This window comes from Triticum dicoccoides, chromosome 6A (genome assembly GCF_002162155.2).
Source record: "Triticum dicoccoides isolate Atlit2015 ecotype Zavitan chromosome 6A, WEW_v2.0, whole genome shotgun sequence".
NCBI lineage: Eukaryota > Viridiplantae > Streptophyta > Magnoliopsida > Poales > Poaceae > Triticum > Triticum dicoccoides.
In genome coordinates, this window is record NC_041390.1 from 265,077,026 (window position 1) to 265,083,184 (window position 6,159).

Genomic DNA, 6,159 nt, shown 5'->3' on the forward strand with positions numbered 1-6,159 from the left:
CGGTACAATACCGATAAAGTGCGAAACTTTTCCGGCGACCAAAATAAGACTTCCCATATATAAATCTTTACCTCCGGACCATTCCGGAACTCCTCGTGACATCCGGGATCTCATCCGGGACTCCGAACAACATTCGGTAACCACATACAAACTTCCTTTATAATCCTAGCGTCATCGAACCTTAAGTGTGTAGACCCTACGGGTTCGGGAACCATGCAGACATGACCGAGACATTCTCCGATCAATAACCAACATCGGGATCTGGATACCCATGTTGGCTCCAACATGTTCCATGATGATCTCATCGGATGAACCACGATGTCAAGGACTCAATGAATCCCGTATACAATTCCCTTTGTCTAGCGGTATTTTACTTGCCCGAGATTCGATCGTCGGTATACCGATACCTTGTTCAATCTCGTTACCGGCAAGTCTCTTTACTTGTTCCGTAACACATCATCCCGTGATCAACCCCTTGGTCACATTGTGCACATTATGATGATGTCCTACCGAGTGGGCCCAGAGATACCTCTCCGTTTACACGGAGTGACAAATCCCAGTCTCGATCCGTGTCAACCCAACAGACACTTTCGGAGATACCTGTAGTGCACCTTTATAATCACCCAGTTACGTTGTGACGTTTGGTACACCCAAAGCACTCTTACGGTATCCGGGAGTTACACGATCTCATGGTCTAAGGAAGAGATACTTGACATTGGCAAAGCTCTAGCAAACGAACTACACGATCTTTGTGCTATGCTTAGGATTGGGTCTTGTCCATCACATCATTCTCCTAATGATGTGATCCCGTTATCAACGACATCCAATGTCCATAGCCAGGAAACCATGACTATCTATTGATCACAACGAGCTAGTCAACTAGAGGCTCACTAGGGACATATTGTGGTCTATGTATTCACACGTGTATTACGATTTCTGGATAATACAGTTATAGCATGAATAAAAGACAATTATCATGAACAAGGAAATATAATAATACTTTTATTATTGCCTCTAGGGCATATTTCCAACACTTTCCTAGGTCATGCCCGGCCTCGGAAAATCAACACGTCGCAGCCCTACCTAGGCACAACAGAGAGGTCAGCACGCCGGTCTAAATCCTATGCACGCAGGGGTCTAGGCCCATCGCCCATTGCACACTTGCACGTTGCGTACGCGGCTGGTGAGCAGACCTAGTAACCTCTGTTACAAAGGAAGTTGCATTACGCGGTCCAACCCGGCGCGCGCCGCTCAGTCGCTAACGTCACGAAGGCTTCGGCTGATACCACGACATCGAGTGCCCATAACTGTTCCCGCGTAGTTGGTTAGTGTGTATAGGCCAGTGGCCAGACTCAGATCAAATACCAAGATCTCGTTAAGCATGTTATCTTGAAGTAACCGGGAACGCCGACCAGGGCCAGGCCCACCTCTCTCCTGGGTGGTCTCAACCTGCCCTGTCGCTCCGCCACAAAGATCCACCCAGAGAGCCGTCGGGACAAAGGTCCTTTCAGCCCCCAATTTGTGAATCACTCGCGGGTACTCTTCGAGCCGACCTGTCTTTAGTCATCACATGTATCATGTATATGTATATGAGTATATACCCGTGATCACCACCCTATTGATCACGGCCCAATAGTATAGCACGGCAGACGAACAAGAATGTAGGGCCGCTAATGATAAACTAGCATCCTATACTAAGCATTTAGGAATGCAGGTAAGGTATCAACATCTGTAGCAACAATGACAGGCTATGCAACAGAATAGGATTAACGGAAAGCAGTAACATGCTACACTACTCTAATGCAAGCAGTAGAGAGAATAATAGGCAATATCTGGTGATCAAGGGGGGGCTTGCCCGGAAGCTCTATCAAGGAGGGGTCATCGCCGGTGTAGTCGATCACAGGGGTATCAGCAGCGGTCTCGTGGTCTACCGGAAAGAAATAACAGAGGGGGAACATAATAAATAATAGAGCAATCAAAATATCATAAAGCATAACAAGGCAATACACGGTGCTAAGGTGACCTAACGCAGTGCTAAACGTTGCAGACGGAGAGGGAAAACATTCGGAGGTTTTTTTTCGATGTCTGGCGTTTTCTAGACAGATGAAAAGAGGGGGACGATTTCATGTTCAACATGCTAGGGGCATGTGACAGATGAATGGACCACGTATTCGGATTCGTTGAATTTTTTTAGCAACTTTCATATATAAAACTTTTTCATCCGAATTATAGATTAATTATATAAATTTCTAAAGTTTAAACAATTTTCTGGATTTAATAACAAGTGGGGCCGTCAAAGTTGAATAGGTCAAATAGTGAACAGTGCTTGTGGATCCACATGTCATATGCTATACCTATAAATAAATAAATAAATAAATAAAACCTAATTAATGGCGGACCAAACGCCATCTGTTATTAGACTAATTTAGCACTAACTACACTAGCTCTAATAAACAAGGGCCGGCCTGGTTGCACGGCCAGCCTCACGGGTGTGCACACAAACGCACACATATCACATGACCAAGCTTGGACGGGGCAAGCTCTCTGGTAGTCTCATGGGTTTCTTTGCAGTTCAGTTTCGTCAGTTGTTTCTTCAGCCAACAACTTTGCAGCTACGAGCCAGAGCGACTAGCAAACAACAGCGGCAGCAGCTAAGGGCATCTCCAGCCGTTGGCCCCTCAGGAGGGGCAAAAAATCGCCCCCTGGAGACGCATCGGCGCTAAACCGCGCACTGGGGGCGTGATGCCCTCCAGTCGTGGCCCCCCACGGGTTTTTAAAATGTTTAAATTCAACGCAAACACGTTTGAGTTCGTTCAAATTTAAACATATTTTACAAAAAAAAGGAAAAACTACCGTGGGCTACCCCCGCCGTCTCCCTCGCCGCCCGCCTACGCGGTTCTACATGCCGAGGAGGCTGTAGAACCGCGTGTAGTCACCGCCATCGTCGTCGTCGTCGTCGTCGTCGCCCTCGCCGACGCCTCCGCCGTCCCTGCTGCATCCCTCCCCCAGTTGGCGCGGTGGGTTGGACGGTCCGGGGGCGGCGGCGTCGTCGTCGCTGTCAAGGACCACGACGTCGATCTCGTCCTCGTGCCCACGCTTACGGGCGGCGATCTCCTCCAGGGCCCGGCGCTGCCGGACCATCTCGTCATGAAGGTAGTCGTCCCGCGCCCACCGCAGGGCGTCCTCGTCGAAGAAGCCACGCTGGGCCATCTCCTCGTACTCCATGGGGAGGCCGGGCTCCGGCTTGGCCTCGACGAGGACGAAGCGGCCGGTGGGGGAGGCGTTGTCGCCGATGCGGACGCCGGAGCTGCGGGTGCGCGCGCTGACAGGCGTGCCCTGGGGCTCCGGCTTGACGGGACGGAGGTGGAGGCAGGGGGAGCCGCCGGACGAGGAGGACCCCCCGGTCTCCATGCGCCTCGGGGTCCAGGAGCTTCCCCGGCGGCGTGGGAAGGACGGGGGAGCGGGGTACTCGAGGCGCAGCGTGTTGCCGCCCTCGATGTACTCGAGGACGGCCTCCAACGTGCGCCCGGGCACGCCCCACCACCGATGCTGGTCGACGCCGTTGAGCCTGCCGGAGGGCTCGACGCCGTTGGTGGCCTCGAGCTGCTCGGCGTGACGGCGGCGGAAATAAGGCTCCTAGAGCGGGCTGTCGGGGACGTACCGTGGCCCCTCCCTCGCCGCACGCGGCAGGGACGAGCGGATGCGTGCGATCTCCGCACACCGCGCCACGCCGGTGGGTACCGGCACGCCGCCGGCGCTGATCCTCCATGCCCCGGGAACCCGCATGTCCGGCGGGACCGGGTACTCGGCCTCGAAAAGGAGGCGAGCCTCGTTCTCGTGAAGATGGCGGCGGCCGAAGCCGTTCGCCGCCGCGCCGTCACCTGGGAAGCGCTCAGCCATGGGTGTGATGAACTGGAGACGACGAGAAAGAGGAGAGGAAGGAACGATGACGGCGAGAGAGTGCAAGTCGCCGAGTGCGCTGGGGCGCGTCTTATATAGGCCGAGGCGTCGCCCGTGCGCGAGCCGCCGTGAGTACGCGTGGCGGGCGAGGGAGGGCGAGGAACGCGCGTCATCCAGTCTTCACTGCGCCGCCTGTGAGGCATCAATGGCGCAGGCTGACCGGCGTGGCAGCGCGGCAGCTTTGGCATTGATTCGCCGCGGGAAACGAGGCGATGAGGACGACGAAGGGGCGAGAAGAGAGCCGTGTCCCTGACGCAGCAGGCCCGCGGCTGTTTTGCGCAAAAACAGTTCGCCCCGGCGCCCCCGGGCGCCACCCAGCACGCCGGGTTCGGCCTGGGTCCGCCGGCGCTGTTTTCGGCCCAAGTCGGCGAAAATTGGGCTCCTAGGGGCGCGACTGGGCCAATTTTTCGGCGCCGGCGCAAAAAAACGCCTGGGGAGGCCTTCCTGGGGGCGCGGCTGGAGATGCCCTAAGGAAACAGCAGCGGCGGCGGTAGCTATGCAGCGGCAGCAGTAGCAAGAAGGCAACAGCATGGCTCGGCAGCAGCAGTAGCAGTTAGTAGCAGAGCAGCAGCTAAGCAGCATGCAACACAACAGCAAGACGAGCAGCGGCAGCGGCGCAGTTGGAGCATGGCGGGACGCATGCACGGATGGGCGCCAGGCGCGGCGGAGCGCGCGCGGACAGGGCTGGCTCCGGTCAGGGAGGCCAGGGGATGAGAGCGACGCGGGGCGCAAGGACGAGGGCGTGCGGGAAGCACTGTGCGGCGGCAACGGTTGGAAACGCCACTCCGGCAAACAAAAGAGGCGTGGGAGGGCTCGCTCGAGTGTTGGTGCTCGCACTCATCCACCGGTGCATCAAGCGCGAGCTGGGGAGGCCTCAGGCGACGACGGCGAGCTCGGCAGCGGAGATAAGCTCCGACAATGGCGACAACGACGTTAACAGCTAGCTACAGCACGGAACCGAAGCACGAACGGAAGGCAAACGGGCCGATGCTCACCGTGGAGGCACACGAGGGCCCGGCGATAGGTCAGGAGCAGCAGGGCGGTGTGGATTTGGCGACAAACGCCGGTGACACCAGACGAAGAAGATGGTCGATCCTCTCGTGTTGGTGCGGCTCCGGTCGATCTGCTCCTCGTAAGCGAAGTAGGCGACGTAGACGAAGCTACAGGTCAAGCTCCTAGGCGTCGGGGAGCTCGGTGGCCACGGGATCGACGATGGCCATGGCAACGATGGTTCGCCCGAGCATGGGGAAGACGATGGCGGCGCGAGGAAAGGAAGGAAATTGATCTAGGGTTTCGAAAGGGGGCCGCAGGCATCGTTTCAACCAGCAGGGGAGGCCCGAGGATGATCGGCACGTGCCCAGGATGCCATGGATGGCCTCCACGATCCCCTCTCTGCTTCCTGTAGCAGGAGGAAGGGGAAAAGGGGTTGTTGGGCTGGGCTGTGCACTGTAGCAATGGGCTACAAGTGCACAGTGGTAGTTAGGCTTTTTCTTTTTGCTAATTTATTTTCTGTTTTTCTTTTACATAATGTGTTTGCAATACTTTGAGTTTCCAATTCGTCTTTGTAAAATGTGGAACTTGGCCACATAAATACATTACGATATTTGGCACTGCCACAAAAAATTTGGGAGGAGTTTGAATTGATTTGGATTTTTTCAAAAATAGGAAAGCATTTAAAATGCTGATTTGGAACTGTTTTAATTTCCTGGGGATAATAAATATGTAGTATGATGTTTAATCATTCATGACAATTAGTTAATGAATATTTTTAACCCAGTGAACATTTTTGTTTTACTGTTTGGAGAAATAATTTATTTGACTTGCATTTTAAATTTTGAATTTGAGTTTTGTTTGAAACAAAGTGAGGATTAGCAACTTCATTATGATGACATGGCATCATCAGGCATGCGATTACTGTAGCATGATACTGGGGGTGTTTCAAATCTCCTCCACTACAAGAAATCTCGTCCCGAGATTTAAGAGGTGGAGTAAGGAGAGAAGAGTTGGTTATGAAATTCTAACGAATATTCCTTTTCGTGTTGCTCCCGTCAAAGAGGTTGATCCATAACATTGATGTCTTCAATTCACTGCATTAGGGCATCATGATGAAGTCCTCATCCTTTCTTCAGAAACTCCATCGTACTTACGAATAGGGTAGAAGGGGAAAACTATAAGGACGAATGTCTGAAAGGATTGGCA